The sequence below is a fragment of the Lynx canadensis genome, chromosome A2, assembly GCF_007474595.2.
Source record: "Lynx canadensis isolate LIC74 chromosome A2, mLynCan4.pri.v2, whole genome shotgun sequence".
Classification (NCBI taxonomy): domain Eukaryota; kingdom Metazoa; phylum Chordata; class Mammalia; order Carnivora; family Felidae; genus Lynx; species Lynx canadensis.
The window spans coordinates 91,604,706-91,618,354 of record NC_044304.2 but is presented as its reverse complement, the minus strand read 5'-3'; the positions used below and the strand labels follow the sequence as shown (position 1 = coordinate 91,618,354).

Sequence of the window (13,649 nt, the reverse complement as noted above, 5' to 3'; positions counted from 1 at the left end):
ATAAATAAATAAATAAATAAATAAATAAATATTAATCTCACCCAAAAACACACTCACAGAAACACCCAGAATAATGTCTGACCAAATCTCTGGATACTCCATGATCTAGCCAATTTAACACATAAAATTTTAACTATTGAAGACACTACCAGAGAAATTGATAAAATCAAAATACAGTTTACAAATGAGATAAAAGTATTATATAAATGTTAAGTTTCCTTAATTTTATTGCTATAATTTGGCTGCATAAGAGAATATCCTTGTTTTAAGGAAATACACACTGAAAAGTTACTGGTTCAAGAGGCATGCTGTATACAACATATTTTCAAAGCAACCTATGGCATTGGAGAAAATATCTGCAAATTATGCATCTGATAAGGGGTTGATATCCAAAATAAATTTAAAAATCCATTCAACTCAATAGCAAAAAATAAATAAAATAATTTGATTTTAAAATGAGCAACAGATCTGAAAAGACATATTTTCCAAAGAAGACATACAAATGATCAACAGAAAATAGGAAGATGTCCAACATCACTCGTCATCAAGGAAATGCAAATCAAAACCACAATGAGATGACATCGCATCCCTACCAGAATGGCTAGTATCAAAAACACAAGACATAACAAGTGTTGGTGAGGATATGAGGGAATGGGAACCCCTGTGCGTTGTTGGTGAGAATGTAAATTGGTACAGTCTAAAAAGACAGTATGGAGGTTCCTCAAAAAAATGAAAAATGTAACTACCATATGACGCAGCAATCCCACTCCTGGGGACGTATCTGAAAGACATGAAATCACTAAGAGGTAACTGCACCCCCATATTCACTGCAGCACGATTCACAATAGCCAAGACATGGATACCACCTAAGTGTCCACTGACAGATGAATGGATAAAGATGTAGTATATACACACAATGGAATATTATTCAGCCATACAAAGATGGATATCCTGCCTTTTGTGACAACATGGATGAACCTAGAGGGCATTATGCTGCATGAAACAAGTCACAGAGAGAAAGGTACGTCACTTAAGGTGGAATCTAAAAAAGCTGAACTCATAAAAAAATACAGAGTAGAATAGTGTTTGCCAAGGGCAGGGTGGTGGGGGACATGGGGAGACGCAGGTCAAAAGGGTACAAACTTCCAGCTATAAGATTAATAAGTTATAGGATCTAATGTACAATATAGTGATTATAATTAATATTACTGTACTGTATATTTGGAAGTTGTTAAGAGAATAGATCTTAAATGTGATTACCACAAAAAAGAAAAAATGGTAATTACGTTAATGGATGGAGGTGTTAACAAACCTTATTGTAGTAATCATGTCACAATAAATACGTGTATCAAATCACCAAGTTGTATACCTTAAGCTTATATATGTTACATGTCAAGAATATATCCATAAAAGCTGAGAAAATATAAATGCTAAAAAAATAAAAAATAAAAATTATCAAAAACAAAAAACTACATAATTTCAAATAGTTCAGAAAAAAATAACAATATATAGAGAGATAAACCAAATGTTGTAATATGTCAAAAACTGTTGAATGTAGATTAAAAAAAGTATAACTGAGTTTCTGTAACTTTTCTGTCAGATTTAAATTATTTCAAAACAAAAAGAAAGAGAAAGAGAGCCAATCCCAGATCCCTAGAATCAGTAAGTTTCTTATTTAATTGATTAGAAGTTCTTATTCAATTGATTTGGGTTGAGGCTATATGTGGAGTTTTTTTAAAGCTCTCCAGGTAATTCAAAAGTACAGCCAGATTGGGGTGCCTGACTGGCTCAGTGGGTTGCGTGACTTTGGCTCAGGTCATGAGTTCGAGCCCCATGTTGGGCTCTGTGCTCACAGCTCAGAGCCTGGAGCCTGCTTCCGATTCTGTGTCTTCCTCTCTCTCTGCCCCTCCCCCACCCACATTCTGTCTCCCTCTCTCTCTCCACCCCTCCCCTGCTCTCCCTGTCTCTCTTGCTCTCAAAAATAAACAAAAACATTTTTAAAAAGTTAAAAAAAAAAAGTACAGCCAGATTGAACAATCATGCAACTAAAGGTACCTACTCTCACCTGTAAAATGGTCCCATGATATGTTAAATTGAGTTTAAGCACTAAATCTACTCCTCCCTCCTACCAGTTGTTTTAATAAGATCAAATTATTAAGTATATAATCGGCAAAAAGTTTAATAAGGCAGACACCAGAAAAGCCATTTCTGGGGCTTACTTCATATATGAAATCCAGAGTCTACACCCACCTGGCATCTGTGAGTCTTCCTCTCACACCACCCACGGGGTCATTAACACACAGGCTGAGCACTGAAGCCAAATGCTCGGTATGGACTGAATTTCATCCCGGGGGAAGAGAATCGCCCTAGCTTGAGACTGTGTGAGTGACAAGAGCTCGTCTTCCTAAGCATGACAGTGAATCCTGAAACAACCAGCTGCAGACAACCCAGTGAGTAATGAACTTGAGCAGGTCAGTAGAGGACCACATGATTTACATTCATTAAAACTAATTAAAACCACAGGCAGGAACCAAAAGCTGGTGACTTTTATAATCAACAATTATTGGACTGCATCACACACTACTAACAACTCTTTCAAAAACTTTCTTCTCTAACCAGTTAACTCTCTGTATCCCACACCCCAGACCAGAGTTTAGTATTGCATTTTGCATTCTGCCAGGGAGGTTATTTTATTATTCTGGAATAGAGACCCTAACGATCATGACATTTATCTCCAGTGTCAAATGTAAACAGTCTAAGCAGAGATCTATGACTTCACCTGATCCAATGGAGATGTGGTATTTCATACATCCCTTCATTCTTTCTACAAACATTTGTCGAAAACTTACGCTCTGAAAAGTATAATACAGTTATATTTGTGATCCAAGAGCCAGTCTTTGCAAAGTATGCAGATGGCCTCTGAGGCCACCTGTGAGGACCATTAGATCCACTTTCCTGTCAGTGCTTCAACGTACAGGTCTGGTTTAATCTACAACTCAACATCATAATCAATCCTCACGTGAAGTTCTTTGACTAGATAATAAAAACCGGCACTTTCCATTCCAACTCCAAGATCTGCAATGAATGTTGTAACGTTGATAAACTCAAATGGTGCATTCCAATAAAAACATTGAGTATTCAGTGCTAATGATTCTGTACTTTTAAATAGATATTCAGGGAATGGTGTAAGAGGTATGCTGTGGGAGTCGTAAGAGATAAATAGAAAGAGCAGTTTAAGAAGATGACCAAGCCCTTGGAGTTCATCAAAAGAGATGAACAAACTGTGTTATAATTTACCACACACTGGACCTCACAGTTTCCTAACAACTGTATGACCTGTCATACCTCTGTTCCTTGACACATCCTATTCTCCGACTGGGAATCTCCTTTCCCTTCTCTCCCTGGACAAAATCCATCCCAACTGAAGTGAAGTCTCCTTACTTAAGGCAACTTCAGTAACTCATATTACACTTAGCGGTTTTTGGGTTTGATTTTTGTTTTGTTTTGTTCTTGAGAAGTGCCTGTCACCCATATATTATTAGCTCCTGTGGGACTGGACTGTCATATTCATCTTCATAATCTCACGTGACTAGCAAAGGGCTTGGGGTACAGGGTAAGGCCCCAATAAATATCTGCTAAATTTGAATCAAACTGAAAGGAATACTATCATCCTGAATTACTAAGGCAAAGATTTTTCAGATCATTGAGCAGATGCTGGTAGAGAAGAAAAACATTTTTTTTAAGTATTGGCCCCCAGCTTTTGACAAAAAGAAAAGGATGTGGTAGCAAATATTGCTACTGTTCAGTACAATTAGCAAGACATATACACAACACTATACACAACACAGTGCTTTCAGAGACTCCTTAAGGAACGATTCAACACCTTTTCCCAGTGAGATGTAGCATACAGTTAGCGTTAAACAACAGTCACACTGTGGTCTGAGGCAAGATAAGCATTTAATAACACCTGTGCTGCAGCAGGCCGCATCTTTCCACCTTCAGGCTGCAGATTCAAATAAAGAAAATCAGTTCCACGTCCCCTCTAGGAATCAAACCAAGCCAACATTATTAATAACCCTTTGGTCCTGGAATATTTACTGATGTGCCACTTCCCTTAAGCCAACAATAAATATTTAGCTGGTCCCATAAAACTAACAATCTGAGAGTCAATCATAGTTCTTCTGTCAATGGTCAGAATGGTCAAACAAGAAGCCATTTTTTGTTCTTTGGCTTTTTTTTAATCCTTTCTGATTCTAGCTTGCATATCCTATGACTGTCTCTTCAGTCAAAACTAAAGATGCTAGTTCAAACCATTTCTGTGAATATTCTTTAACTTTTCCAAAAAAGAAAATTATCAACACTCTTTAATTTTTCCCAAAAGATATTACATCCAAGCACTCATTTTTACTCTGTTCTATTTCAAACTTATCTCCATGGCCAATTAAATGGTCTTCATTATTTGGAAACTAACGCGGTTTTACAGAAAAACATTTTCCTACAGTTTCTAAGTATGCCATCTTTCAATGCCAGGTGAGCGTATTGTGTTCACTTAAAAAACTAAAAGTCCAGTTTCTACAGTTTTACCTGGCTACATTATTCATGTTGAGAAATATCAAATGAAAACAATTCAAGTGACCTTCAAAGATCTAGTATCATCCCATAATCCTAACCAAACACTAGTTATTCATAAATTTACTTTGGTGTCATTATAGTTTGGTATAAAACATAAACTTATTTTGCAATCAAAAAATTTTTAACCTGAAGAACATGAGGACTATGATCAACAAATTGGTTAAATGCCAACATTTCAGATAAAATAAAATATTACAATGAGAAGGAAGCCCTATTCTTTATCAAGTTCACGCTGAACGATGTACGTCACAAATGAGAATTCACTACTGCATTACAACTGGAGCAAACATTGAATTTCTTTCTTCTGTTCAATTATTTTAATGACCTGAATTGATTGCCATTTTTTTCCATCCACCCCACTTCTGCAAATCGATATCAGATCATGGTGAAAAAAAGGGCCTAGACAAAATAAGAGATTGAAATTTATATTCCTCAAATATATTTTCATGCCCTTCCAGTTACTCTTAACTTCAACTGGTTAATTTGCACCACAGAACAAAATTCAGTAATGAGAAAATTATATTTTATTTATTTTTTTTAATTTTTTTTTAATGTTTATTTATTTTTGAGACAGAGACAGAGCATGAGTAGGGGAGGGGCAGAGAGAGAGGGAGACACAGAATCCGAAACAGGCTCCAGGCTCTGAGCTGTCAGCACAGAGCCCGACGCGGGGCTCGAACTCACGGACCATGAGATCATGACCTGAGCCAAAGTCGGCCGCTTAACCGACTGAGCCACCCAGGCGCCCCGAGAAAATTATATTTTATCCATATAATTCCTATACATATTTTCGCTTCAAATGTGAAATTGGAAAACAACCACTACAATATTCATTGCAATGAGAAATTGGTTGAAGGGAAAGAAGAAGAAAAAAATTAACTAGAAGTGTATGGGATTCTAACAAAGAGTCACTGTCAATTAACCAGAAGTTAAACTCTAGGAGAAAATATTCCAGGCTTAAGTGAGCCATCACAGCTTGTAATTTGTTTGAAATATTTGGCTAGACAGTATTTAATCCAGAGTGATAATAATAATAACTAACCACTCTAAATGCCTCACAACAACTGAAAAGGTAGGTACTATCACTACTCTTGCTTTACACATATGGGGGTAAGTTCAGAGAGGCTAAATAGTTTGCCAAAGGTTCTATGAGGGAGCTGAGATTCAGGGTCAGAGCACCTGACTCCAGAAACTCCACTTCTTACAGTCGTCTAAATCACTTCCAAACCGCACATGCTCAGATCAGGCCCTGCATCTAAATACCGAGGTCCCAGAAAGTAGGGTAGCAGGTACACACCCTCCGCAGAAAAAGAGAAGACAGTCATCTATCTGTCTTGGCTTTGACAACGCTAGCCTTAGATGATGTGAACCAAGAATAATTAATTCACTTAAATTTGTTTTCTATCTCAAACTTGACGTCTCTGGGTCTTTCTGAAACCCATGGGTCTACACAGTATTTATTCTGTGTAGTTTTACGGTTTGTGAAAAAGGAGCCCCTTTCTTTATAAGAAATATTGTACTCCGAAAATCTTTGATTTATTGATCTGAATCCGCATGTGGGCAACATGACAAGAGCTTGTTATTCGTGGGGGGATTCAATCGATCAAACTGCTGCCACATGGAAGGGATTTTTTTTTTTTTTAAGAAATAATTGAGCACAGTAAAGGAAGGAGAGGTTCTTCAGAGTTTTCAGGGCAGGAATAAGGAACAGAGAGACAGATTTATGCTGATTGAGGTTACGAACGAAGAGACCTTTAAGGGTGTGCTGGAATCCCGAGCTACTCTTGCTGCAGCAACGGTATGAGACACGTGCAAAAGTGCACTAGAACAGAGGAAATAAATGGACCTGACACTCATAAAGCTGTGCCGAGCACTTAATTCAATCCGCCACTGAAATTGACTGTATCTCTTTGAATAGACAAAAGGGCAGAATAGATGGTATTTTTAAAACAGGAAAGAGAAAAACCGTCAGATCATTTCCTGACTCCGGCAGTGTTAGTTGTTGCTAAATTAACAGAACATTTAGTACGTGAGCAAATTATCAAATCTTTAAATACAATTACGGCGCATTTTAAAATATCAGTTCTAATTACGTTTTCTTTTGACGAAGTAATTATACTTCAAGGAACTGTGATCAGAACAATTTTTTGCTGCCAAATCTGAGAACAGAAGGTGGAAAAGGTGCATTTAGATTATCTTACGAAAAGCTGGCTAAACTTTATATAACCCTCTTTCCTAGCCTTATAAAAGAAAGGCTTAAAAATAGACCAACAAACAAATTTTAATCTTCTTTCAAGTCACTCATTGATTTGTAATTTCATGTTCTTTAGTACAATGGTGGTCACATACTGTAGCCTGCTTTTCCCTCTACGGCTATTTTTTGTTCATATTTAAAATCATAGGGTAGAGCCAGGAGCTTTTTTGTGTTATTAGTCCAAAACAAATGAATTGAACCCTAAGGCCTCTTTTTCCCCAAGAGGAAGCAATACAATGCCCTTGGCTGGTACTTTAGACTTCAAAATTTCCAACAATATCTCCTCCCAGGACTCTATAACCATTTCTTTCCTTCTGAGGTCTTCGGCCCCTTTCACTTCCTCTCCCCCTCAACTTCTGTCTTAATGAATAAGTGTTTCTCTCTTCACCTGAACGGGATTCATTCTGCCTCTCTGCCCTGAAATTGCTCCCTCAGGATCCTATCTGGCTCGCCCGCAAAATCTTTTGCACAGTTTAGGGGCAGCCCACAGCTACAAGGTCTAATATTCCTCAGCTTTATCCTTTTGTTGGTAGTTTTTCTTCCCCGATAAGGGGAAAAAAAATCTATAAAATGCAAATGTGCAATGAATAAACCAGAGTGCAGACATATTGGTGAATTTGCTGGCACAGTTTTTTCTCTCTGTAGTTAGTGTAACTCTGAATTAAATTCACCAAGAATTTAGCAGTAAATATTAAGAATGACCTGCATATTCTGAATTAAGAAAACGGTTATGGAGAAGGATAGGAGAAGCACAGGCCACACTGATGGGGGCAAGGGAGGAAGGTAAGGAAAAAGAAATGTAAGACGTCTCTGCCCCCAGAGGCCTCGCAATCTGGGAGGGGATATTTATATGCATGAAAACCTTTGAAAAGGACAGAAGAGAGCATATAAAGTACCAACTTATGCAATACTTGGCTCTTTTAGGTGGGTCTAGACATGTAAATAAGCCTCACTAAACTATCAGCTGCTTCAAGGTTGAGAATGTTCTCTGCTAAAGATAGAGGGAATTGAGGCTGACACAAACCTGAAAGGGAAATGGAGGAGGAGTGATTTCAATTCCAGGAACTTTTATCCCCAGCTGAGAGAAAATCATTGGTCAGCATACCAATGATTTACAAGTGGTACAGAGATCCTGGATTAAAAACTTTCCATTCCTACGCTGCTGAAGACCATAAGTGAAAGTGTATTTTCTGCACATGCGCTAAGAATAAAGCACCCTGGAGCGGGAATGATGTGGAAAATTTACAGCAAGCAATAAACTTTGCTTATTTGACTGCTCCTAATCATCTTGGTAAATGAGTCTATTTCATTTTTAAAAACCCCTAAGTATCATTATCTTTTTCCTCTTTCTATACTTAGAGGTGTTTTGCACATCAGAAAACAAGTTTGGTCTCTCTTATCCTGACAAGTCCTATACTTTAGAAGACAATACTAAAATTTGAATGACATACTGGTTTTTCTCCTCTTCTGTCATTTGTATATAATTTGTATTCATGACAAACTATAAGGAAGTTATTCATTTTTTTTAAGTCTAAAGGAGGAGAATCTTGCTTAATCTTATTTGTACTCTCTCTTCAATGCAAAGCACAAACCTAAAAATCTCCTCCTTGATGTATGACAGTTATTTTATTATGTTCTGTGAGTTTGTCTCTTACTCATATGATTTCTCTCCTGAATAGGTGAGATGAGAAAAAAACAGTCTCCTTTTGGTGGGAATCATGACTACTGGGTGTGTCAAGAAAATTTTAGTGCTTTCTTGGTTAAATTTCAGGGATTTTTTTTACACATTCTGAAAAGTCTAGCACAAGTCCTAAAAAAATACAATTAACATTTTTTGTCCCTTACCCACAGGAAAAAAGTTATTGATGATGCTAAGTAGATCAATTATGTCATCAAGAAGAATTCAGTGAGGCAGGTTCTCAAAATACGTAAATTCTCCTAACGTCATAAATCAGCCATCTAGGAAGCATCATGGATTCAGTTAAAGTACCTAGGCTACTCTAGAGCAAATGGAAATGTCACATACTAACTAAAGGGTAGACTATCCCTCTTTGACAATCCTAAACATACACTATCTTTTCTACTATGATTCCTAACACTTCCCCAAGAAGTGTTTCCAGGTTGGATGGAATACACTTATGGTGAACTTTCTCTTACTGTGAAACCCTACTGCACCTTAGGAACTCACCCTGCTCTTTATTATCAGGTATTTGCCTTGGACTCATTCTCAAACTTCTCCATAATTTTGTCTTGTGCTCTTCAACTAGACTGTCACGGGCAGAGAAAAATTATGACATCTTTTTACTCCTCACAGATCCTAGCAGAATCTGGGACCAGCAGTCATGCTTCTGAAATCATGGATGGGTAAACGGAATGAAAGGACGTATTGACTATTCTGAAGCCCCAGTATGCTAGTAACCCTGAAGGAATAAAACTGCACAATGTACAGCTGAAAAAAGTCTGCTTTACAATATATTTTGATTTGTTTGACTTTTTGTGTGTTTCATACTATCAACCTGGGGGGTGACAAACAATGGGCTTTGTTCAATTTTTTTCACCTTGCTTTGCTGACCTATTAGCATTTACATACTTATGAGGTTTCCTATTGAAGGAAGATGCACAGTTGGCCTTCATGTTGGGTTAAACCATGATCAAATAACAGTAATCCCATGTGGCTCAACCTAAGAACTTCTTTTTTAAGATTTTTATCAGTTTCAGCCCCACCACACCACCTGTGGGGTGTGTCTGTGTATATGCATGTCCTAGGGATCGGGAGACTGGATGAGAAAACCTAAAACTTGCCAGAAAGAGAAACTGAGGAGAAATGAAGTAATCTGCTCAAATACTACTCTGTTTCTAAGATTGAAAAAGAAAACCAGCAGATGAACTTCTGCCATGGTCTGTTGTATAAATTGCATTGTTTTTGCTGTTATTGCTTATTTTTATATGTAGTTTTGCTCCCCTAAAACATTTTCACATTCAGTCTTTTCCCATAGGATGCAAATCAAAAGCAGCGGTAAGAGAATTCACACAGGAGTTGTTTAGGGTCCAGAAGTCTGATGGAAAGGAAGCCTGGGGAAGATGTGGGAGCCGCAGAGAGTAAAGGCACTGATCCCGCGTAGAACCAGCTAGGGTAGACATACTCCAAAGCTGGGCTGTCCCTGCTGAACAGATAGTTTAAAGTTCTCTGGTGGTTATGAGAATGCTGTAGCTGCGAAACTGCTATTAATGGGTCAGAAAATCTGTTTAAATTCCTATAAGACTAAGGATTTTTAACTGAAAATGTATGTAGGCTCCTGAAGAAGCCTATTCAACGATGATCTGATAAAGGTAATTTTTGCCTTCAGTTTTTTTTAGTAAGTTAAAATGTGTTTAATTTAGTTTTGTTTCCTAAAGGACTCATTAATTATCATATTATGTTCTTTTTCTTCTAGCCATAGTGTCATAAAATTAGTTCTAATATATTTATGGATAAGCAAAAATGCTATTTGATCTCATGGGGTTTTTTCAATCATTTAAGCCAAATGTATTAGGATTACCTTAATGATCTTTAAATTCATTATATGTTCTATTTCAAGATGAGTATTTATTTGAATTGCTAAACATCATTCTTCTGTGTCTAATTATGTCTAATTAAAGCTTAAAATAGCATTCCTGGAAAATGAAGAAAAAGAAATTCCTATTTAATCAAAGGGGAAATAATCTACCAATTAGCCCATTAAAATAAAACAAAAAGAAAAGATGAATAAATTGCTGATTTGGGGAGAAATGCACATCTTCACAAATAACTAAACAAACACAAATCAAGATCATTTTTAAGTGCCATTACATAGTCATTAAACTAGCAGAAAGGAAATACAATTTAAAAGCCAACACTGGAAAGATCAAGGGAATGAAAAAGGTTGGGGGTTCTGAAAATTGTTCACTCTTTCTGGAGAACAATTTGGCACATGAAAATTAAGGGCAGAAACCACATCTCTTTTATTTTTAAATAATCACCATCATATGCCCAGCAGCTAGCACAAATTCTGACATATATCAGGAAATGAATAAATATTTGATGAAAGAATGAGTACATAAAATGGTTCCTGCCCATTGCCTTGTTAATTCCACTTTGGGGAATATGGACAAAAGAAATAACCTACAAGACAAATTAAGACTTCCCACAGCTATTCATACTAGTGAAAAATTGGAGACATTCCATAAGCCCCAAAATAGGAGAATATACAAGCCTGATTAAATGTTACCTGTATCATGGTATATGGATCATGTTTAAACAACAACAAAGTGTCCGCATAGGTTAATACTGAGTCTCTCTGGGAAGACTGAGGGAGCAAAATGGACAGAGCAAAGGAGGGAGTCCAGGTGAGCTCTGTTTGGGCGTCCTGATAAGAAATGTCAATCGCCCAATGAAATAAATTTGAAATGTTCCAAAATGGCTCCAGTAAGTCTAGGATAGACAGTATACAGCAACATTGACATCTGAGAAAGAAAATTTCTAACCACTGACAACAGAATGGAAGGAAGAAGTGGAGCATTCTCATGACTCACATTACCCTGAGATTAAAAAGATTTCCTTACCTTTGATGACCTACCTCTGTAGGCAAAGAAATTTTACAGAGTTGAAAAGGAGATTTAAACTGAAAAACTAAAATTGAACTGCTGAGAAGCTATAATCCACAATCCACCCATTACTGGATATATCTTGAAAGCAACAACTCAACTCCGAGTTTGTATAAAGTGATACCTCAGATGCAGCAAGGAATACATTTATAGAGCAGGCACAGTAAGGCTGCTAAATGTTAACAGTGATCATTTAAAGGGACGTTGATTTTATTCAAACAATTGATGTGCTGAAGTATAACAATGGAGCTGGAGGCCCATTTTCAATTAATTTAATGTTATTATAATTCCCAATATTTAAATAAATTTAGATAGAAGTTGTTCTTTTTGACACTAAGATAATAAAAATATTTGAGACTAACAATAATGGGACACTAAATGGCATCAAAATCATTAAGCCTCTCATGGTTACTCTGTATATTTTAGTTCAATCAATCGAATAGTAAAAGAAAAGGGATATATTAAAATAGTTCTGTAGATAACATACAGGAATTAATAAGTGAAAACATTTCTTTGCAGTGTTTGATAGGTGCTATCAAAATTTCACAATAATATGCTAAATCATAATTTGTTAAATCACTTCAAGTGTCCAGACAATTCTTGAGCCCATTAAAGAAATTAAAATATTTTACTCTATTTCTTCAGTAAGTTAATTTAGATAATCTAATGATTATCCTTTTCTTTATCTTAACCTATAGCAGATCTTACAAAATTAGTTTAGCTCAGCCATAGACACACAAATCACACAAATCACACAAATCACACAAAACACACAAAACACACAAATCATGTGTTTAAAACAGAAGGTTAGGAAACCATTTATGAAATTAAAGGCCAAGGCCTTTAATACTGTGGATTTCTGTTCATGTTATGTTTCCTCAGGAACGTAGTTTATTTGCTACTATATTGAGTAGATCCAAAGCGAAAGGGAAATTTTTGTTATTTTTACTACATGACTCCTATTTGAGAATAAACTATTTATGCCAGAATTATCTCAAATCTTCTGGCTTATAAGGACGAAGAGAACATTCTAAAAGTCAGAGGTAGGAAGAGTCATTTAGCCAGGACTCAACTGTAGATAACAGAAACCATTCTGGCACCATTCAGTTCAGGAATAGATGTAATGTTGGGAATCAGGCCCTTACCACATTGCTGGAAGGACCCGAGGAGCAGGAATGACTCCCAAAACACTGTCACCAAATTGCCCGACCAGAGAATCTCTGATCACTGCTATAACCGAGAACAAGCATTTAGCAAACTCCTCAACAAATGTAAATACAATTGATTATCTTTATTCATGGTAGTTATGTTCTATAAAGTCACTGTGGATGCTGAAGTACTGAATGTTCCTTGGGAAAACACAGGGTTAGATTCTTGCAAGCCTCTGATCACATTTCCATCAACCAACTGATGCATAACCTTGTTTTATGTGTATTTCAGATTAAAAATGTCTTTTTAAATATATATTAATGATTCATTAATGTAGAAATCACAGCCAACATGCTTGAATGAAGTTTACCACACACATTATCTCCATAAGGCACATTACAGCCTTCTTGTGCATAGGAGCACAAGACAGTATTTCAGCAATATGCTTAGGGTCCATTTTAAATCACCAACAAAAAGCACAAAAATGCAAAACACATGGCACTAAACAGACAAGGCAAAGGATGTGTGGTCACAATACAAAAGCTAAATCAAGAAGGCAAAGTGGTCGGCCTTGTTTGATCTCAGGAACATGTACATGGGCCAACTCTAATTTTTCACGCACATGTCTATGAATGACCTCAAAAGTGCCATGAGAATTGATTTTAGGGTTACAAATAAATTCCAGTGAGTAGGAGAATTCACAAAAAATGGAATCCATGAAAAATGTGGATCAATTGTACCTGAAAGGAAAGTGGAACCTCACCCTGATTTTCCAATAAGTTCTTAACACCAATACATAGTCAATACATTTTAAGAACAAAGCAAGAATACTTAGGAATGGTACATTAAGGGGACATGAAAAAATATATAATTTCTGAGAAAACTTAAACCTCATCCTCTTTTCTAATGGCCTAGTGCACAGAAACAATCATAAATATTTGTTGAATGAATGAACAGAGTTGAGAACACCACTTCCTTTAGCAAAGCTAAT

General features: G+C 36.5%; 1 long non-coding RNA gene across 1 annotated transcript; it reads left to right on the top strand.

Moving 5' to 3' along the window:
- The first annotated feature begins 919 nt into the window (after positions 1–919).
- LOC115508875 lies at positions 920–9,376 on the top strand. Its single transcript, XR_004343291.1, has 2 exons — positions 920–1,021; positions 9,201–9,376. It is a non-coding gene; the product is annotated as an uncharacterized LOC115508875 (long non-coding RNA).
- The last annotated feature ends 4,273 nt before the right edge of the window (positions 9,377–13,649 follow it).